Source organism: Rhinolophus hipposideros (genome assembly GCF_964194185.1).
Source record: "Rhinolophus hipposideros genome assembly, chromosome: 10".
Classification (NCBI taxonomy): domain Eukaryota; kingdom Metazoa; phylum Chordata; class Mammalia; order Chiroptera; family Rhinolophidae; genus Rhinolophus; species Rhinolophus hipposideros.
Window position 1 is genome coordinate 68,294,377 of NC_138056.1, and position 24,241 is coordinate 68,318,617.

The following is a 24,241-nucleotide window of genomic DNA, read 5'->3' on the forward strand; positions in this document are numbered from 1 at the left end:
GAAGCTGAAGTTGAATAATACTGAATGTCAACTATAATATAATTAATTATATGTAAGGTATATATAGTCATGGTATGTGGAGTACAGCATAGGGAATAGTCAAAAAATTGTAACAACTATATATGATGTCAGAGTGGTGGTAAATTGGGAAAGGAGGGTTATCACTTTGTGAGAGGTGCAAATGTCTAACTATTATAGTGTTTTGTATACCTGAAATTAATTTTAAAAATGTAGGAATGCTGTGCCATTGTCTATACCCGTCACAGAGCTGTCAGGCATGTCTTATTAATTGCTATGTTTATGAAGAGTTTTATACTTAATGTATATTTCTTTAATATAACTTTTGTTTATTTTGGATTGAGTATCCATTATATAAATCAGCATAACTAAGTTGCCACCTAGTAAAATTTAGTCCTCTGTGTATGTATTTTGAAGTACATTTAAAATTGCATTGAGAGAATTCTTACTTTGAGTTGGATGACTTCGTGGACTCTGGAAGGTGATATTAATGGATATAATCTAGGATATGATATTAATATACCATATAATGCATGTCAATACTTCTAATAAGAGAAGTTGTAATAAATATCAAAATGGTAAGAGCACAAAATAATTAAATCCTTCTGGAGTTGTCAGGAAAACTTGACTACCTCATGAGTGAATGAAAATTTTATTATGAATAGAAGTTCTTCAGGTGGACCAGTGTTCTTATGAAGCATAGAACTATGCTAGACACTCTCTTGGAGTTAATATGTTGCCAATAAAGATTAAATATCAATGTATAGGTTAACAATACTTTGTTAGAATCAATTACTTGTTTTCCCAGTCATCGACACATTAAAAATGAAAAATGAAAAGTGAATTCTATTGAAGGCAGTTATCACACAAAAAATAAATAAAAATTCCCAGCCTAATGAAAGAGAGAAAAAGGTAAACTATAAAAAAAAATACATGTATTAGAGATAATTTGAAATGGAGGAATTTAGAAATGCAAAATGAAAAGGAAATTGCCTGGTTTTGACAATTGTGATAATTTTAGACTGGTTGTAAGGACTTTTTCTGTTTCCTTGTGCAAAGTAAAAATTCTATGTTAGCTCAAAAAATCATACCAGAACCACACGAGATACATTTGTGTTGATCAAAAAGGAGAGAAGCAGGATTATGAAAAATGAGATAACTCACCTTCTTTTTAGCAAGTTACTTAGGATTTCTGGGTGAAATTTGATCTCCTTTTTAAAAAAGGTAGAGAGAAAAAGAAGTTGGCAAAGGACATAACCTTTCATAAGATGGGACTTGAAATCTAGCAACTAACATGTAAAATTGAATTTAAAAAGAACTTAGTCATGTATTATTTCTTGAGACTTGTATTACAATCCTTTGAGTAGACAGAGGATCTGAAATTATTATCCCCATATTAAGGCACTGGCTCAGAAATGCTAAATGACTTGTTCAAGTTCTAAGAGTAAGTTAGCGGCAGAAGCCTGAGGAAATCTGACTGTCTCCCTATAGAATAGTTTCTTCACACCAAAATACTGTCTTATAGACAGGCAGGAACTTAAGTGCACAAGACTTAACGTTTTTGCTTCCGAGATGCAAACTTGAGAAGGGAATTTGGAAGCAAGAACCACAACAACACTTCCAATTTTTTGTAAATAATTTCTTCTTTTGCTATATTAATTGATAATGAAAGTGGGAAAATAATAATTAGTAATATTTATGAAATGTTTAATCTATAGCAGACATATTGGTAAGCTTTTTATGTGCATTATTTTTTCATTTAATTTTCTCAATATTTCCATGAATTAAGAAAAAAATGCATCATGTCATTGCCAGGAGGTATTGCAGTAACAGGCACATGTAATGCTGACTTCCAAATTAAAGCCCAAACTGAAAGAAACAAATTAAGTGCTTAAATAAGTGTTTGCTGTTTACTTAGATAACTGTCTCTCTGCCAAAGTTTCCAAACTTCAGGAAAAAAAAAAAGAAAAAGAATCATGCCTGCCTTTTAAAAATTGTATGTTCTAAGGGATAGAGTAGAAATTTATAATTGTCACATGTTAAAAAAATGAAGAGCGAAGGAAGGAAGGACAAAGAACGAAATGTAGGGAAGGAAGAAAGGAGGAAAGAAGGAAGATATAGGAGAGGAAAAATAAAGAAATGTGTAATCCCTTCTGCTCATAATTCCTCACCAAAATAGAAAATAGCTTTACTTATTCAGAGCACAATAACAATAACTGAGATTCTTTTGAAGTGACCTTAGAATATATTATCTGCTTTCTTGCAAAGTTTTTGTTTTTGTTTTTGTTTTTGTTTTTATTGGGGAAGGGGAACAGGACTTTATTGGGGAACAGTGTGTATTTCCAGGGCTTTTAACAAGTCAAGTTCTTGTCCTTTCAATCTTAGTTGTGGATGGCGCAGCTCAGCTCCAGGTCCACTAGTGTGAGCTCAAAAAAATAAGATTAACTTTCTGTGTTACTAAAAAAAGTGGCTTGTATACTACAATGATATTTGTAATTTGGACTTAATATCAGAAATACAAGCAAAGATTAGAGAAAATGTTTGGTTGACTCATAAAATTACTGATATTACACCATTTTTGTTTAACAAAAATGTCAATTTCTTATGGTTCCAACTAATATAAATAAGAGTCATGAAGATCGATAACCTTTGATGGTGAAGACTACAAGCAATTCAAATACATTTTCTCAACCTGATCATGAACTATACCTTTCCTTTCCGTTGACTTTTGGTAGTATCATAGTATCTTAACACGGGATATCAGTTAATGGCCTTCAGTCACTCTGAAGTCATCAATCGAATGTTCCAAAATTTGTATTCTAGTTCATTGATATAAGACTTGTATGTACGGTTAGCTATGCTCTGGTTTTGATGCTGGTTTATTCACAACTCTATCAAAGAATACATTTTAGGAAAACACAAATTTTATTGAATGGAGAGTTCCCTTGGAACAATGAATTTATTAAGAAGTAAAAAGAATAGAGATGGCTCCACACATGTAAATTCTCTACAGATCACCAAGCAAGATAAACTCACACAATTTTCGAACATGTTTAAAAATATAAGTCACATAAGCTTTTAAGTAGAAATATAGTAACTTTATAAATCAAGGGAATAATAAACATAATTTAACATTGCAAATGCTAGGTATGGCATAGAATTATCATAAATAATTTAGAAATCTGAAATACATCTATAAATTCATTTGCAAAATGTTTTTAATTTTAGCTTTATTGAGATATAGTTAACATTTCAAATTGTAAGATATTTAGAGTATATATCATGAATACTTGAAGTACATATACATTGTGAAAGAATTCTCCCATTCTGTTAATTAACTTATCCACCAACTCACGTATTTCTCTCTTTCATTTACTTTTTTAGTGTGTGAGAATATTTAAGTTCTACTCTCTTAGCAAATTTCAATTATGCAATACAGTATTATCAGTTATGTTCATCATGTTTTACATTAGGTCCTCATATTTTTTCACTTTATAGCTAAAAATGTGTATCCTTTTATATCCTCTCCTTATTCCCCTCATCCCCCAGCCTCCGACAACTACTTTTTGACTCTGTATAAGTTTACTCTTCTTTTTAGAATCCACAGATAAATGATACCATGTATTATTTGTCTTTCTCTGTCTGGATTATTTCACTAAGCATTATGTCATCAAGGTCCATCTATGTTGTCAAAAATGGCAGAATTTCCTTCTTTCTCATAACTACCATATTCTATAGTGTGTATATATATACAAGATGTGATCAAAAGATATGGTGAATGTTCAAATAAAAAAATTTTTACAATAAAAGACACATTGCCATTAATCCGCCTCAAAATACTCCCCCTTGCTTTCAACACACTTATCCCATCATTCTTGCCACTTTCTGAAGCAGTTCTGGAAGTCCTCTTTCATGAGTGTCTTTATGTCATCCTCCATCATGACAATGCCATGTCACACATCACTTCTGGGATATGACAATTTCTGTCAAATAAAAACATTACGGTGTGTCCTCACCCACCTATTTACCAGATCTGGCACTGTGCGACTTCTGGCTCTTCCCCAAAGTCAAAATGATTAAGGACATCGAGGCACCACAACTGTGCTGTGATATGTATGTATCACAATTTCTTTATCTACTTATCCCTTGGTAGAAAGTTAGGTTGTTTCCATAAGTTGGCTATTGTGAATAATGCTGCAATGAACATGGGAGTGCAGATGTATGTTTGATATCCTATTGTCATTTCCTTTGGATATATATTCATAAGTAGGATTGCTGCATCATATGATTTTTCTGTTTTTAATTTTTGAAGAATCTCCATACTGTTTACCATTGTGGCTGTATCAATTTACATTCCTGCCAAGAATGCACAAGGGTTCCCTTTTCTCCACATCCTTTCCAACACTTGTTATCTCTGGTCTTGATGATAAACATTCTGACAGATTTGAGGTGATATCTCATTGTGGTTTTGATTTGCATTTTCCTGATTAGGATATTCAACACCTTTTCATGTATCGGTTAGCCTTTTTTATTTCTGCTTTGGAAAACTGTCTGTTCATTTCCTGTGCCCGTTTTTAATTGGCTTTCTTTTTCCTTTTTGCAATTGACTTATATGACTGCCTTGTATATTTTGGACATTAACCCCTTATTAAATACATGATTTGCAAATATTTCCTCCCATTCGATAGGTTGCCTTTTCATTTTGTTGATGGTTTTCTTTTATTGTGCAAAATATTTTTACTTTAATATAGTCCCACTTGTTTAGCTATTGTTTTCTTTCCTTTTGTTATCAAATTAAAAAAAAAAAATTGCCTCCAAGACTGATATCAAGGAACTTACCGCCTGTTTTCTTCTAGGAGTTTTAAGATTTGATGACATACATTCAAGTCTTAATCTATTTGAGTTGATTTTTGTGTATAGGGTAAGATAGTGGTCCAGTTTTATTATTTTGCATGTAGTGCTCTAGTTTTTTAACACAATTTATTTAAGATACTTTCCTTGTCCCATTGTATATCTTTGGTTCCTTTGTCATAAATTAATTGACCATATATGCATAGGTTTATTTTGTGCTATTCTGGTTATTATTATTATTTTGTACATCTATTTGTTCCATGTATCTGCATGTCTGTGTTTATGCCAATACCTAACTTGTTTGATTACAGTAGTTTTGTTATAGAGCTTTAAATCAAGAAGTGTGAAGCCTTCATTTTCATTCCTTTCTCAAGATTGCTTTGGCTATTCATGGTGTGTTTTTCTTTCCATACAAATTTTAGCATTGTTTGTTCTATTTCTGTATAAAATAAAACAATGACATTGGAATTTTGATAAGGATTGCATTGAATCTGTAGACCAATTTCGGTACTACTGACATTTTAACAATATTCTTCTAATTCATGAGTATAAAATATATTTCTGCTTATTTGTGTCTTCTTCAATTTTATTTAATGTGTTATCATTTTCAAAGTATAGATCATTCACCTCCTTGGTCAAATTTAGGTACTTCATTTTTTTATTCAACTAACAATTGAATTTTGTTTTCTTAAATTCTTTTCTTCTAATAATTTATTAGTAGTATATAGAAATACAAGGTTTATGTGTATATGTGTATATATATATATATATATATATATATATATATATATATATATACACATACATTATATATATACATATGTATATATCTCATGCCATCTGCAAATAGAGGTAGTTTTACTTCTTCCTTTCTGATTTGGATGGCTTTATTTTCTTGCTTAATTACTCTGGCTAGGACTCCCACTACTATGTTACATAAATATAGTACTCCCACTACTATGTTACATAAAAGTAGTGAAAGTGGACATCCTTGTCTTGTTCCCGATCTTGGAAGAAAAGTTTTTACTTTTCACCACTAAGTATGATAGCTACGTGCTTCTCATATATGACCTTTATTATGTTGAGGTATATTTACTTTATACCCATTTTGTTGACAATTTTTATCATAAATGGATGTTGAAATTTATTGAATGCTTTTTCTGCATCTATCGAGATACTCATATGACTTTTATCCTTGTTTTTAGTAATGTGCAGTATTACATTAATTGGTTTTCAGATGTTAAACCATTCTTGCATTCCTGAAATAAATTTCACTCAGTCATGTTGTATGATCCTTTTATAGCATGATTGAATTTTTTTGCTAACATTTTGTTGACAATTTTTACATCTATGTTCATCAGAAATATTGGTCTCTAATTTTCTTTCCTTCTAATGTTCTTGTCTAGGTTTAGTATCAGAATAATGCTGGCTTTGCAAAATGAGTTTGGAAGGGTTTCCTCCTTTTCTATGTTTTTGGAATTTTTGGAGAACTATTGACATTAATCCTTCTTTAAATATTTGATAGAATTCACTGGTGAAGCTATTTTGTCCTAGACTTTTGTTGTTGTGGTGGTGGTTGTTGTTATTGCTGTTGTTGGGAGTTTTTTGATTTTTGATTTAATGTCTTTACAAGGAATTGGTCTTGTCATGTTTTCTGTCTCTTCATGATGCAGTCTTAGTAGGCTGTATGTGTCAGGGAATTTACCCATTTCTTCTAGGTTGTTCAATTTGTTGGCATATAAGTGTTCATATTAGTCACTTATGAACCTTAATATTTGTGTGGTATCAGTTTTAAAAGATAATGTCTCCTTTTTCATTTCTAATTTTATTTATTCGAGTCCTGTCTCTTTTTCCTTGGTAAGTCTACTAGAGTTTTGTGTTTTTTATTTATGTTTTCCAAGGGCCAGCTCTTAGTTTCATTATTCTTTCTATTTTCTTTTCAATCTCTGTTTTATTTATTTTCACTCTGATAATTTGTTGTTTGTTGAATTCTATTCATTTTGGGCTTAGTTTGTTCTTTTCAGTTCCTGAGATGTAAAGTTAGGTTGTTTATTTGATATCTTTCTTTTTTCTTAATGCAGACTTTTTTTGCTATACACTTTCCTCTTAAAATCACTTTTGCTGTATCCCATAAGTTTTAGTATGCCAGATTTCCCGTTTTCATTTGTCTAAAAAGTTTATTTCTCTTTTGATTGCTTATCTGTCCCTTAGTTATTCAGTAGCATGTTATTTAATCTTCACATAGTTGAGAATTCTCCAATTTTATTTTTATAATTGACAAATATTTTATATAATTGTGGTCAAAACACATACTTGATGTGATTTCAATATTTTAAAAATTTAAGACTTTTTGCCTAACATATTTCTATTCTGGACTGTGTTCCATGTGTCAAGGAGAAGAATGTGTATTCTACTGTTGTTAGATGGAATTTCCTGTAAATATCTGTTAAGTTCACGTGATCTATTGTGTAATTATAATCCAAAATTATCTCATTAAATATCTCTCTGGATTATTTGTGAAACATTTTAAGAAATTCATGAAAAGTTTTACAGTGATATTCTTCTATATTTATTATTAAATATAAATTACAAAGGGAAAATTAAATCTGAAAAAGTAACAACTAAATTAATATATTTAACCAGCTTTGTTATAAGTATTTGCTGATACGGTAAACAGCATAGTAATTTCTCTATAAATAAATAGGGCCTTGATACAAAATATTTAATAAGAAAAGCAGATATTTTTCAAACAGTGGAAAGTTAAAAGAAAGATAATTTGTAATCACAATAATATATATTCTTTCTTAACAGGTGACTTTAAAGGATTGCCATTTATTACCATTCAGAAACTACTGAGCATCATTTTTGCGTGACTACTGAAACAGGATATCTTTACAGAAACCAGTTCATTTTTGAAGTTCATAATTTGGATTCTGTTTTCAGAAAGCAGGTACAGTTTGTCTTTTATTACTCTGCTTTTAAATTGAAAACAATATTGAAGGAAAAAGACATAAATCTGTGTGTATCATTTATGGAATTCCTTAATAACACCTCAATGTGTCAAAGATTAAATTTTATATGCTGAAAATAATTGTTTTTATCTTCAAATTGAAAAAAAATCTTGATTGTGTCAGTAACACAAATACTACAAATATGCTGGAAATAATATTAATTTGAAAAATAGTAAAATATTTTGTCTGTGTTAAAGTTTAATTTAATTTGAGAATGGCAAGTACATAAAGATTGTGTAATATTGCTGAAAACAATGAGAGAAACAATACTCTGGTATAGCCTCCTATTTCATAATATATTCCTCAATCAATGTATAATGTGCTAGTGGATGGATTTTATACTTTTTTGACAGCTTGAGTTTGGAGATAGTGCTTTAGTTCTACAAGCAGGAAGTCATGGACAAAAATATTGCATCATCCCCACCTTAATAAGGAATCTCGCAAATGAAAGTGACTTTTATGCTGTTTGCTCAGAAGCGCCACATTCTTATGAGTACATACTTATTCATTAACCAAGTCATTAAATATTAATTACATCTATTTTGAATAAGAGTGACCATTGTGTAACTTAAAAATAGTCCTTTAAAGTGAAGACATTATAATATTTTAGAATACATAATAATTTCACACAGGTTTAGTATTCACAACTAAGTGGACATTAACAGATTACCTTAAATTAAATACACTGTGTGCTATTTACCTAACATATGATATATTTTAGATAATCAACCAAGGAGGTTAATTAATTTTGGTTATACAATTGTTTATCTTGTTTTCTAATTATTTGTAAAATATTGACAATGTCATACCCCAAATCAAGGCTGTCATATATCAGCCTTCTAATTTGTGAGGTTAATTTAAGTTAATTGATTCAAAATACTGGAAAGTATTTTCCTCAGCCTATTCTATGCTTTCACTTTTTTCAGGCTTTGAAATTTGAGTTAAAGAAGAAAAGTGACTAAATATGAATTTGAGAGCAGGTCTGTAGGAGATTTAAGAGTTAAGAGTTTGACCAGTATAATTTTACTTTCTACAAGTGATGCCCAAATCATGCAAGGTCACTGCAGGAAATTTCACATTTTAAGTGCCTTTCATTCATTCCATTTTAGATCATACCAGTTTGTCATTTTTATTGAAAGCCCTCACTGCACCAGGTATAAGAATACTTTTGTAGAGAAAAACAATCATACCTTTTACATTTACCCAAAGACTAGAAAACAAGTGGAGAGAAAATATAAGAAAGTAAGTAGAAATTTTGATAATGAAACCTCAAACCATTGAAAAAGGTGAGTTCCCCATAAATTAGTCCATTGCTATAATATTTTATTTTTAGCCAAATTTTGTCTTCATAGTTTTGTTTGTTGCAAGAATGATCTCAGAATAGTTTACATATACAAAATAAAATAACAGTTTGTGTTCTGTCAAGAAATTATGTTTATACATTTTGGAAGGTATTTCATGTATATATTATACAATACATATTTCATACAACATAACATATTGTATAAAACATTTTGTCCTTTCAGTGGAACATCTTAATAAATGAAACTTTATATTGGCTTGTTACTTCTGTGATATCTGTGACTACCAGAGATAAATTATGTGTAGACACCTTAATTGAATTTTGCAATGTTAGGAAACATTTATTTATGATTCTTGTGACATTTTCAAAGAGACATAACTGAACATAGCATAGCAGCTGTAGGTGAGAGGATTTGGGATCTAATGCTTACTTCCAGATGGATGATGGATATTCAATTTAAATTTATGGTAGACATATCAGCAGATGGAAATAGAATAGAGAGAATGTCTTTGCCACCTGTGAACTGGTGCATTCTCTCAATTACCAGCTGAATTATATTAAATTTAAGTAGTTCAACGGAATTTTAATTAATTTTTGAGAAGAAACTTTTTCTCAACCTATTAATAAATCTGGTTTTCAAGTTGAGGATGTAGAGCTTATTAAACAGTGGGGGGAAACTATGGAATCAGGTTTAGAAGAGCATAGTTTAGTCTTGTCATGTCACCCTTGTTATTGCTCTGTCCAACTAATTGAAAAGCATATTGGTAGGACAGGAAGCAATCAAAACAAAGGAGACCAACTGAGAGTTCCAAAAAGACATAAGTGAATTACAATTGATGAATCGGATGAGAGTGGATTCACAATGTCACGTTAAAGAAAACCCTGTTTCATTCAAGTACTTGCAGGTAATGTGTCACTACAACTAAGGACATTCAGAGGAGTCACTGACAGTTTCATCTGGACATAATAAACTAAATTCCTGCCATAATAAAAGGCAACATATGTTAAAAGGAGTCCTCAGTTCACTCTTTGAGAATGAAATGTTTCATTCAATAACTTACACAACTCTAACCAGTTGGTGTTGGCTCAGTTCAAAGAGAAAGAACTTTGTTTCATTAGAGAAGAACTTAAGTGACTCTAGGTTTATAGATTTTCAGAACAGGCAAAAGTCTCCTCACTTAATGAAAAAACAAACAACAAAAGTAACAAAACAAGAAAACTTCATCCTTAGAATCAATGTATACAACTATAGAATACTATAGCTGATAATAATATAGCAGGCTGTTCTCCCAATTTCAAAAATGGAAAATTTAATTTTGAACATTACTGGTCTTGAAAACTGCACAGAAATTTGAAAGAAAAAGAATTATCACATCCATTAGTTGCAATATGTGCATTGTGTATATTAACAGCACTGCTATTTGTTATTATTATTACAGTGTGGCATCCAGAATTGACAACTTAAAATAATGGGGAGGGTCTATGCAGATAGTTTTGATTGAATATTAGAAAGAACTGCCTAGCAATTGCAGTGTTCCCAATAGTTTTTCAGGGGTAATATGTTCAAATTAATGGAAATGTACAATTTCTAGCAGTCAGGAAGGCACATGAAACAGTTTATTCCAAATTGTTATTCAATAATAAAATCTTAATTTATTTTAAGATGTCTGTTACATTTGTATTTTGCCATTTGTAAAAATTTATTTAATTTTAACTATATTTGTAGTTTTGTTTTGGAAGATTATTTTTTAATATTTTATAGGAAAATGTGTTACATAAAGTATACAAAAATACCTAGGTATGTGAATCAAGATAGAATGAATTAAGTAATTTATCTGTTGTTATGAAATATGGTATAATTTGAAAGTGTATGACTTCTTTATTTAGCATTTATCTCTACCAGCTATAGAGGAGAGAGGGGGTGGTTTGAATTGAGTACCAAAGGATTACCTTTAATATAAGCTTATTCATAAAAGATATGTTGGTGAATTAATATTTCTCAAGTTGGAGTCCCTAAGGATAGGAAAGGAAATTAGGTTTGCCCAGAGCAAGGAAACAAAAAAAAAGTAATAAATTTTAGTGTGTTAATGTGACAGAGTGCTTATGTTTCATAGTGCACAGACCTTGGCTAGAATGATGTAAGACATTCACAAATTGAACACATTCAAATACTGAGTAATGTGAATGTATACAAAATACCTTGTACATATTTGCCTGGTTAATAATAACTGTTAATGAATATTTCTAATGTGGAAATAATTTATAGAAATAGATACAATATTGGCATTTAGGATGTGTCATTCTTTCCTAGGATGCCAAGCTTTAAAGGCCAAGGAAGACTGAACATGGAAAACAAAAGTCAAAATTATTTTCTGGAGCAGTTTTCAAATATAATAAAGTTTCTGTCCTATCTTACTTACATTCCAGCAGTGGAAACCCTTTGCCTGAATCCTCAGCTTTCTGAATGCCTCAAGGCTATTCTACAACATATATAAAGGGCTCTATCACTACCAGTAGATGTCTGAAATTCACTTAGTCTCTCTGTACTAAGACTAGTATACAGAGACAAATGCTTAATAAAAATACAGACTGTTCCTTAAAATATGTCACATTTGCTGAATGTACTGAGATGATTTTGACAAATGAAAATATTATAGGCTTTGGAATAAGGCAGACTCAGGATTGAATCTACGCTATAAATATTCTAGCTTTACAAATTTGGGCTTCACTGTTATGAACATCAAGTTTTCTTCAGCTTTAAAAAAAATGGATAATATTTCATTTTGCAAGGGTGTGAAGTGAAATTAATCATGTCTGTCTGTCTATCTGTCAATCTATCATCTATCTATCTACCTACCTAACTACACACACACAGACACGCACAGACAGACAGACACACACACGCACGCACGCACACACACACACACACAGATACTCGGAGTTTGGTACCTGGAAGGTATTTAACACAAGTGCTATTACGATAGAATGAGTAATGTATATTTTACCACTGAGTAGAAGAAACTTTACTGAGTGATAAGACTTTTTAAAAATAAGAAGAAAATAAGGAAGAAAGACAGAAGGAGAGGTAGGGAGATAAAGTTGGAAAGAATACAAAGTAAATAAGGAAAGAAGCAAAGGAAAAGAAGAAAGAACAGGCGGGAAGGAAGGAAGGAAGGAAGGAAGGAAGGAAGGAAGGAAGGAAGGAAGGAAGGAAGGAAGGAAGGAAGGAAGGAAGGAAGGAAGGAAGGAAGGAAGTGAGGGAGGAAGGGAAGGAAATAGAAAAATGGGAAGTGGAGAGGATAAAGAGAAATGGCAGGAAGAAAAAAAAAAAGATATGGCCTTTTATCTTGTCACCTAGTATTTGCATCTTAGGGCTGTTGGGGATATATGACTAACATAGAAAAGTGATTCGTCAATTACAAATTACTAGAAAATGTAATATAAAAAAAACAAAAAAACTTCCCATCATTAATCCAAACATTAATTGATGGATTTTGTGTTAGCACGTAGCACTGTTTTTCTCTTCAGTATATTAGAAGGCCTGCGGGCCTAATAACTCCATTTCTCAGAAGACCTGCCCCCATGATGTAGGATCATGTGCCAGTCAATGGGAAACATGGGATGTGGAAGGTGTAAGAGAAGTATTAGTCTGATCATTGTCCTTCCAGCTACAGTGATCCAAAATGATTTTCTTAGGATCATATACCTCAGTGCTGGAAGCTATGATTCTTGCTGGGAGTTATCTATAGTTTTTACAGTTTCTAATTCTGAAAAGTATCAGATAATTGAAGATTTAGCCATGCTCTTTTCTGACATTTGTTCATTTAGCTCTTCTAACAGTTTTTAACTTCAAGTTTCATAAATTTAATATCAATACATTAATTCCTTTCTGCTTGAAAATACCATGTTATATTTTTATTTTCCTGACCTGACAGATAAAGAAGATTCCTAAACATAAACAACCTAAAAAAAGTGCAAACACACACCCACACACCCCACACACATCACAAATACATACAAAGCATAAGAAAATGCATAAAAACAAACAACTATATCATGTTCCTAAATGTGTGTAGATTTGATTTCAAGAAAGTTTTAATCCTCCCTCAGTTTTATTTTGGTGTAATTTCTCAAATTTATAAGACAGTGAGTTAATGAGACAGAGTGTATTCCTGAGGTAGAGCTCTGGAATAAAACAGAGAGTACAAAAATGTTCTTTGTATCTATAAAAATTTAGTATACAAGTGATGTGATACTGCAGATCAATGGATAAAGAGTGGACTATCCCCTAAGTTGTTCTACTAAAATAGGTTATCCAGGAGAAAAAATAAAATCAGATCTCTCAGCATGCCAAGCAAAATAAACAAAAGCTCCAGTTAGATTTAAAACATAGATTTAAAAGGAAGAATTTTAAACACTGAAAAGAAAATGTTAGTAGTAATTGTACTACCTCAACATAGAGAAAGATTTTTTTAAACATGAAAAGCAGTCTATAAATGACAAAAGGGCAGAGGTAACTACTTTTTAAGAAAAAGAAAGAAAATAAGATTATTGTGAAACATCTTGGTACCCAAACTTTTAAGCTTTCTTTTGCTTGTAAAATAAAAAACAGACTCTGATGTTGGCCATCCATACAGATCTGGGAGAATGACTTTCCATTCACTGGTTTGCATTTTACCAGTGAGATAGGTTGCTATATCATCTTTAACTCTTTACCTCACTCTGTATTATTTGACATGTGACTTCCCAGTTCTTCTAAATAAAAAATAAATTTTCCCATTGACTTTAGGCTTAGTCACATGACTTGCATCCGTCAATAGAATTAGGCAAAAGTAATGATACACCACCCCTGTGGTTAGGCCTTAAGATACCTCTCATATCTCCACTAACTCTATTGCCCTTTTCCTATCACCATTAAAATCAGGAAGAAAAGACATATGTGAATAAAGTCACCTCAGGTGAACCATCCCAGCTAATGGAGCCTTAAGGAGCGGACTTTCAGCCACCCAATATATGTGAGTGATATGAAATGATTCCTGTTTTAAAACATTGAGTTTTGGGATGGTTTGTTATGCAGCGATAGCTAACTGATACATCTATTATCCACAAAGGAATTTGTGTTCCACTCATGCTTAATACTCATTATCTCTAAATATGAATTTCACTGCCCTTTTCAAACTCCACTGTTTTGTTATTAACACTATATGGCATCATTTATACTCCCAGTTTTCCTTCTTTTCATGTTCAAGATCAAAGTCAAATGTTACTATTTCTATCATAAGTCTCAGTCCCTTTGTATAAAAATAGAAGCCTGCCACATAGTGACTGATATCAGTATTTGTTCATCTGCTTTTATTTCCTATACAGTACTTTTTAAAAATAAGCACTTTAATCTTATACTAATCTGTGCCCTCTGTAGAGCTTTAGACATAACGTACTGTTAATATTTAAACCAAAAAAACATAAATAATGTTTGAGCTGATAGTCATTGTTACAAAGATATGTATATTTTATAGGGAAATTAATTTTATTTACAAATTATCCTTCTAGATTTAAGTTTTTTTCTTTTCTATGGGGACTATGATTAAGGGAGAGAGTTCAAATGTAAATAATGCCAGTTGATGATCATGCATCAACAGATATTAAGTAATCTTCAGATTATAATCTATCATCCTCAGAGCTAATATGTCAAAATCGGTAAGTAGAAAATTGCTACAGTAAATGTATGGTGAGTTAATGAATTAGATCATTAGCAGTAAAGATTACAGTGCAAATGATTTCCAAGTGACAGTATTAGGCTTTAGAAAACTTTCAAAAAGTGCAGTGTTATTTCATGAATGATATACTTTACTTAGCACACAGCATTTCTTTTTCCTTTGAGACATTTATATTTTCTTGAATTATAATTTAGAAATTGGCATGTCTATATGCTTCTTAGTTATTAGGTAATGTTTGGAAGATAAATTGTTTGCAGAATTTCTCTGGTAACTTTTATTTATATTTTTAAGATTTTTATTAAAAATATAGCTAATATATAATGTTGTGTTAGTTTCAGGTGAACACATGGTTATTCAATATTTATATACCTAAAGAAGTTGTCACCATAAGTCCAGCAACCATAGCATGCTATCACAATATCATTGACTATATTTCATATACTGTACCATACATCCCTATACTTATTTGTTTTACAGCTGAAAATTTGGACCTCTTATTCCCCGTCAGTGTTTCCCCCCCTTTAGAAATTTTTCAATTACAATTGGCATTCAACATTATTTCATATTAATTTCAGGTGTACAGCATAGTGGTTAAACATTTATATAATTTAAGAAGTGATCCCCCTGACTAGTCTAGTACTCATCTGGCACTATACATAGGTATTACCATATTATTGACTATATTCTCTATGCTTTACTTTACATCCCCGTGACTATTTTGTAACTACCAATTTGTACCTCTTAATCCCTTCACCTATTTCACTCTGTCTGCAAACCCCCTACCATCTGGTAACATCAAAATGTTCTCTATATCTATGAGTTTGCTTCTGTTTTGTTTGTTTATTTTGTTCTCTAGATTCTACATATAAGTGAAATCACCTTGCATCTATCTTAATCTGTCTGACATATTCCACTCAGCAAAATACCTTCCAGAAACATCCATACCACCACAGATAGCAAAACTCCCTTCCCTTCCCTGGCTGAGCAATATCCCATTGTATATATGAAGTGTAATCAAATAATGTGGTGAATGTTTAAATAAAAAAAAATATTATAGTAAAAGACACACTGCAATTAACCCCCCCCAAAAAAAATACTCCCCCTTGCTTCAACACAATTATCCCATCATTCTTGCCACTTTCTGAAGCAGTTGTTCTGGAAGTCCTTTATTATGAGTGTCTTTAGTTGTGCTATTGTGGCTGCCTCGATGTCCAGAATCAATTAAAAACATTTACCTTTCCTGGTCATTTTGACTTTGGGGAAGAGCCAGATGTCACAAGGTGCAGGATCTGGTAAACAGGTGGATGAGGACACACCATAATGTTTTTATTTGACAGAAATTGCCATACCAGATGCAATGTGTAACACAGCATTGTCATGATGGATGATTTACAGCCCACTTTAAAACACACCTTCTCTCCAACCATAGCTCATACCTGACTAACTGTACTGAACAAGTTGAAACTTGTCACACACTGTTACTAAGGTTCAATGTGCCTGTATTGAATATCCCTGCCTTTCTGTTGGATGGCACTTGACAGAGCATTCACTGTATTTTTTTATCACACCTTTATGTACCACCTCCTCTTCATCCATTTATCCATTGAAGGAAACCCAGGCTGCCTCCACATCTTGGCCATTGTAAACAATGCTGCAGTTAACATATGCACAGGTCTCCTTGAAGTAGCATTTTGGGTTTCTTTGGATAAATACACAGACGTGGGATTACTGGGTCCTTTTTGTCTCTCGTTTTAAAGTCTATTTTTTCTGGTATAAGTATTGCTACCCCAGGTTTCTTTTATCTATTTCCATTTTCATGAAATGCCCTTTTCTATCCATTTACTTTCAGTATGAATGTGTCCTCTAATTCAAACTGTCATTTGTAGGCAGCATATGTAAGGGTTTTATTTTCTTATCCATTCAGCCTTCCTATATCTTTGAAATGAAGCATTTAATCTATTTACAATGAAAGTAATTGTTGATAGATATGTAGTTATTACCATTTTATTCATATTTTTGATATATGTGTGTATACATATATATGTGTATAGATAAACACACACACACACACACACACACACACACATATGTATGTTTTCATCTTGAAGTCCCTCTAACATTCCTTGTAATGTTGGTTTGGTGGTGATGAACTCCTTTAGCTTTCTCTTCTCTGGAAAGCTCCTTATGTGTCCTTTGATTTTAAATGATAGCTTTGCTTGGTAGAGTACTCCTGGTTGTAGTTCCTTGCTTTTCATCACTTCGACTATTTAATACAAATCCCTTCTGACTTGCAAAATATCTATGAGAAATCAGCTGACAATCTTATAGGAGCTCCCTTTTAAGTAACTAGTTACTTTTCTCTTGCTTTTAGGATTATCTATTTGTCTTTCATTTTTGCCATTTTAATTATAATGTGTCTAGGTGTAGACCTTTTTGGGAATAGCAACTGTTCCTCTAGTCCTTTCCCCAAGTCCTTACAACTCAGTCTTTCCCCTTATGTCTCTGGCACCCCCAAGTCACTGTCTCTCCACCAGAGCCCAGGGTGAGAGCCTGAGAACCAGTGAGTCTGTTCGAGGTCACTTTAGGAGGATGCCTGGGTTTCCTGCAGCCTTCAGTCACCTGGACAGTCAGAAACCTCACTGTTTTTCCCAGCCAGATTTTGTGGGGGCTGTTCTTCCTGTCATCAGTACTTCCTGTCACCAGCCTTGTGTGGAGCTGGGGTCCTTTACTTCTCTGAGGATAACTTCACTGTTGAGATATCTCTCCTGATTCTCAACCACCACACACAGGTTTGGGGCCAGCCCATTTCACATCTCCACCATTCCCTTCCTACTAGTCTCAATGTGGCTTCTTTTTTATAGACTAAGTTAGAAAACTTCTGTTCAGACAGACTTCAGATGATTCTCCAGGTTGATTGTTTCATAATTTAGTTGTGATTTTAATGTGTTCACAGGAGGAGGCAAACACAGCATTTATCTACTTCATCATCTTGGATTTCTTTTCTGGTAGCTTTTAAATTGCACACAGTGGTACGACATCTTGTGCTTACTCAATTCTATTCTTCTACCATGATTGCAGATTTTATTTTTAAAAAGTAATACTTTTAATTTAACACTACATTAAGCAAGTTAATATATTTACTTTTCAAACCAGATTTTTCACACCTAATTTGCTTCTGACGTGTTGAAGATGGGGGCGGAGGTAGTACTTTTAATAAAAAGTTTTTGGTCACACGTGATTTATGTGATTTGGGGAGCTATGCTTACACATAAGATGTAATTGATAGATTTCAGGAAAATGAAGAAGCTTGAAATTTGGTCTGTATAGTATCTATAAATATTCATTCTCTTTTTCTGCTTTATGCAACGGTGGAAATCTGCAAGCCTTAGCTTGACCACTACCTCATAGATACAATCTATAGATAATATCTGTATTATCATAAATATTTCATACTACCTATGTGCTTGTCAAATAGATCAGTGTTTTTAAATAATCGAACAATTTATCATTACAACTTGAATATAAATTTTAATATTTAAAATAGCTGACATTAAATTTGCATTTAGAATGGAAAGTATTAAAGTATCTCTGAGATTTACTTGGGATAAAAAAAAGAGGTGAAAATGACCTTTTTTGTTGATATGTCACTACAGCAACTTGTATTGTTCTAAGATTTCAGTAATGCATAGCAGTGGAGATAACAGAAATGAGTCAATAGACTTTTTCATAGACTGAGTTTTCCAAGTCATTTAATCTTCTCTAGTGTCTTCAGAACACTCCAACAGAGTTAATGATCAGAAATTGTCACATTATTGTCCTCATGATGACCTGTTTGGGCACAGGATAAAAAAAATGCTCTTCTCCCAAATCTAGGGGTAAAAATATGGTGATCATGAACTCCTCCCTCTCTCTCTCTCTCTCTCTCTCTCTGTCTCTCTCTCTCTCTCTCTCTCTCTCTCTCTCTCTCTCTCTCTCATACACACACACACTCACACACATCACACACATCCTGTGCATTGTTGTATAGTGTCATTTTATTAGACAGTATGAACTATTGAGAATGAAATCAAGGCTGGAAAATAAAAGCAAAAATGGCCAGTGTTTGCAAGACTTGAGTGACAGGAAGTCTTGCCTTTTGCTTTTAGAACTTCTCAGATTTTCACTCACAACCATGCAGGCATCTTTAAAAGCAATTTTAACAGATATGGTAGTTGGCTTCACAATTCATGACAGATTACAAATAGAATGTGAGAAGATAGCTGGGCCTCTAGAAACAGACACAAGACCATTCTTTTAATAGAGAGTTGACATCCTCACAGTGTCAACTAGAAGAAACTGTAAGAAGCATATTAAATAATTTTACGTGCAAAGCACCTTAGAAGTAATTCTTGAAGTAGCAAACAGCTGAGAGAATACTGTAAAGAAATTATTGGACAGAGCCATGGTTGTTCAGTCCAATAAAAGTAGGTACTAGCCCCACATGGCTTGAGTACTTGAAATGTGGCTAGTTTAATTGGAAATACGCTATGAATATAAAATAAAATAAGATGACTCAGTATAAAATGTCTTATTAATATTATCATTTTGATTACACATTGAAATGATATTTCAAATATATTAGGTTAATAAAATATATTAAAATTAAGTGTAGCTTTTTCTTTTTTCCTGTAAAATTACACATGTGGCCTGTATTTGAGGCTCATGTTTATATTGAACAGGGCTGATCTAAGAAATTTCAACAGTACCATATAATTCCTGATTAAGGCAATCACCAGGTATCTAAGAATTGAATAATTCACTTACTAAGTATCTGAAGCTGTTTTATGAGGATCAGTCATAGAAACACAGCTCTCCTCTGCCACCCTTGAAAAACTGACAGTCTCTTAGTCCCACCTATAAAACACAAGTTCTCTGGAGCACTGTTATCTGTATGGTGCCCAGGCTAAAATTTATAGATATTTTTAGGGTAAAATTTCCAGATAATTTTTTGAAAGTTGTATTAGCTTGGGTTCCCTAGCCATACCCTGATGAAAGGGCATTGATACTGATAATTTACCAAAGAGGTGATCCTAGGAAACACAAGTGAGAGTGGGGGACGTAAGGTATAGAAAGTTGACAAGAAGAAAAGGAATAATAATGAGAGGTAAACAGAAGAAAGTCGCTGGACTTCCATCCTGCCCCAGCTTCACTATAAGGTTTTGCAAAGAACCTGTCTCAGAATTATTGCACCAAGGAGATAGGAACCTGGATGAAATGTGTTCCTCATTGGTCTCATTGACTGAGTGTGGACTTTTGAAGTGTTAAATCCCAGGGCCATTTTGAGCTGCCCAGCGTTGGCTGAAAAAGGCTACATGGTGTTAGAGAAAACCTTGAGACAAAGAAGCAATGATGCAAAGCAAACTCTGAAGGAGGGGAAATGTCAGTGCGCACTGGAACCCCCTCTATGGTTGTAAGTAGATTGAGGGACTATGGATTAGCACATTAACAGCATCTGCTACTGAGGTAGAATTACAATAAGGTCAGATTCTCCAAAAGCACACTGAACCCTACACCAAATTACTTCAGTAAATGGATGAACCTTCTTCATCCTAACTTTAGTCTTGGACTGCAAGTAACTTTTGCTTTTAGACTTATTCTATACTTCAATTCACTGGAGAGGTATGTCTATTCACACTTTTTAAGTCAACAAACGAAATAAATGATCAAATCTTGTACGCAAAACACTAGGACAGTTCAGTCAAAAATGTCAATCAAATTAGTTATAAGGTATAAAATAACCTAAATAAATTATTTAACAAAATGTTTCACCTTTTTTTTTATGTGCCCATATCTTAACAAAGAGCCTAAGAGCTTAAGTATAATTGGTTCACTCAGAGTGCTTAAATGGCATGGCCTCAAAAAGGTATTCCAGGCAGAATAGAAACTGTAGTGGAATTCCTTAACTAATATTTATTTTTGAATTTGTTATATACCCACTGCTGTTGCCTATGTTGTGAAAGAAATGGTATTCTTCCTGTTTATCTCATAATTTTATTTATTTCTATCAACTGAAAAATTAGACAGAAATAAGAACTAAACTATTCAGATAAAAAATAAATATAGAAAAAAAGAGCAATATGAAAATGATGTAGTAACAGAGACAGTATCTTAGGGTACAGATTTCTACAGGAATTATAAAGACTAAGGTTGTAACTAAATAGTCAATCACCATATTTTGTATGTTTTATATTTATAGTTAAAATTTAATTGGTCTTAGAAAGTTCCTTTAACTTAGTCATATGGGGATACTCACAGAGCATTTGTTAATACTTCTTTGAGTCAGTAAGAAAATTGTAGTGTAAGTTTTTGATTATTTTTTGCTGTAATTTGTTTTGAGAAGGAGCAGTGCATTCAGTCTTTCCTAATATTTAGGTATATGAGAAGTGAAGATAAGCATAATCTTTGAAAAGACTTTTAAAATGCATATGATACACATAGAATTTAAAGCAGTTCATAAATATTACAGCACAAATAGTAAGTTATACATATTTTCAGAAATATATATATATTTATTTCTGCTTCACGTAGAATTTTAATTAGTTTATAAATATTACATTAAAAATAGTAAGTTATATACCTTTTCAGAAATATTTATGTTTTTCTGCTTAAGGATTTTCAAAGAATAAAGACAAAGATGTGTGAGAAATATTTTCAAGAATAGCTAACATATATTGTAAAACATTATTTGTGTTTTATAAAGTCAAAGAAACTAAAAAAGAATAAAACTACACTAAATGTTATTTTCCTTACTTTTTAAACAACTACTACAATGTAAAAATTGAAATAATTATTAAACTATTGTATTTAGAGCTCAGAGTATTATATGTCATGTTATATGCTTTAGTTTAAATTAAATCCATGAAGTTATTTATGAAAATTAAATCGATGTAATATAGGAAATTGTTTTTTCTGTTGTGTTTCACAAATAGCCCTTTCAACTTGCATTGGTGTGTTAATTTTACACTATTAACCCAAAAAAAATCTTCGAAGATATACAACATATACCTAATATTTAACAAAACATCTTCAAAGATATGCATATTATAAATATTATAATTAAATATTTATTATATAATATATAAGATATCTTTAGTCATTTGAAAATGTTAGACCTAAATATTCTAAAACTTATCTTTTCATTGAGGCTGACCAGACAGCTATATACTTGAATGTCATTATACAATACTGAATTGCCTTTTGGTGTTTCCCATTGAGTTGTAGTAAGGAGAATAATAAGAACTACTCATACAGAAATAAGCCAGGCATGTTATCTGCCACGTTTGAGAGTATTCTGTGAGGGGGTCTTCTGTGAGAGTATTCTAGAGGTCGGTAATGTCTTTTTTTTCGTACCACCAAGAAAAACTGTTAACCTCCTAAATAACTTCACTTTTTCAAATTTTCTTTTTTTATTTTGGTATTGTTATTGTTCAGTGATGATGGGGGAGGTTGTTTTTTTTTTTTTTTAATCTCATGAATTCTGTATGTAACATCATATAGTATTCACTTCTACTTGTCTGATAAGAGATTTAATACAAATTACAGCCAAAGTATAGCCAAAAACGATGCTGGATTTTACGATATCCTCTATTTTGTTTTATTTGTGTGTGTGTGTGTGTGTGTGTGTGTGTATACACACATATACATATATATATATATATATATATATATATATATATATATCCCTTTACTTGCCTATTATTTGTCTATATTTTCATAAATTGTATCAACTTTTCTTATGAAATGTGTTATAAAAATAATCTGTAAAATCATAGCATCTTCTATTTCCCAATTTTCTAAAATATTTATTAATGTTTTATCAATTTTAAGTATTTCATTCATTTAAGATACATATATGTGTTGTGACTTTTTGAATGATCTAGTAATATCGCCATTAATAAAATGAAATTTAAAAATCCCGCTTTTTTGAAATTGTCTTTCTAGTACAGAAAGGGAGGCATTGAATGAATGTATAAATAAAAATGACCAATGTTTTGAAATGCTTAATATTTTAGAAGAAATAAGGCAGAGTTAAAGGGATAGAGAATATTGGGGTTAGGTATTTTCTTTTGTAATTGGTTGTTTTGTTTTCTTTTCTGGAAGATCAAAGGAGGATTTTCTGCTGAGGTGACATTTGCTCTGAGAAATGAAGGAAGTAGGGATCTCGCCATGTGGCTTTTCAGGCAGCAGAAGGGACAGTAGATACAAATGCTGTGAGGCAGGAGTGTGTTTGATGTGTTCTGGGAAGTAGTATGCTGGAGAATGAGTGAATGGAAGAATAGAAAAATAAAATCAAATAGCTAGAGGGACAAAAATAAATAAGTCAGTGTGAAGTATTTTGAGAGATTTCACTTTTAATCTCTATGAGGTTGGAAACTGTTAGAAAGTTTTTAACTGAGGATTGTCATGATTTTATTTGATGATGGACTAGACATGACATGGAAGAACACAATAAAAGTATAAGAGATGTTACCAGTGTTTTGTTCATTGGTAACTGGAAGGTGGGAGTTGCTTGGGCAGCTAAGAAAAAGGAATTTCTAATTACTGAGATTGAGAAAAAGGGCAGGTTTCTGGTGGGAAGATTGAGGAGTTCATTTTCAGATAAGTGTGGGACACCTATTTGACATGTAAGTGAAGATATAAAATAGGCAGTTGGATATATGACTTTGAAGTTTAAGGAAGCTGAGTTGACTGGAGATATAAAATTGGGAGTTCTGCACTGGTGTTTCATGCCAATAATCTAAAACAAGACAGGTAAAGAAGAATTATATGGCTAAAACATAGGTTGCAGGGATAAGGAGAATTAGCAAAAGCATCTGAGAGGAGCAGCTACAGAAATTAAAGAAAAAAACTGGAGAACAGTGATTCAGACACCTTGTAAGATAGCTTTTAGGAAAGAGGAAGTAAACATCCATGACAGTGGCTTTTATATGTCTGCTAAGATGAGGATTTAATATTGATTCTCTATTTATTTTAATTTCATTGTTACGTTGCCAAGAATTTTGCAACCGAGTGATAGCCATGGTAGGAATGAATACCTGCTTTGAGTGCGTTTGAGAGGAGATGGGAAGAGAAGAAGCAAAAAGGGCAATGAGAAGAGGTATTTTTTTCTCTAAAGCAGTTTTTAATATCAACAATCTTAATATTAAGTATGTAAAGTAAATAAATGAAAGCAAGTAATTGATTGCCAAAATTATGGCACCCCAATTGCACAAATCTATATTGAGCATATTTAAAATTACAAAATATATAATCCCGTATCTTTTCTTAAAATTTTTATTTTCAGTCTCCAAATTTTCAGTATT

The 24,241-nt window shown here is 32.1% G+C and overlaps 1 protein-coding gene across 1 annotated transcript in view; it reads left to right on the forward strand.

Annotated features, from left to right (window-relative positions):
- The window catches only part of CNTN5 (contactin 5), a 1,322,225-nt gene that overhangs the window by 342,702 nt on the left and 955,282 nt on the right, over positions 1-24,241 (forward strand). The window contains exon 2 of the mRNA XM_081062322.1: positions 7,681-7,819. The gene's annotated coding sequence lies outside the window, so the exon portion shown is untranslated. The remainder of the gene's footprint in view (positions 1-7,680; positions 7,820-24,241) is intronic.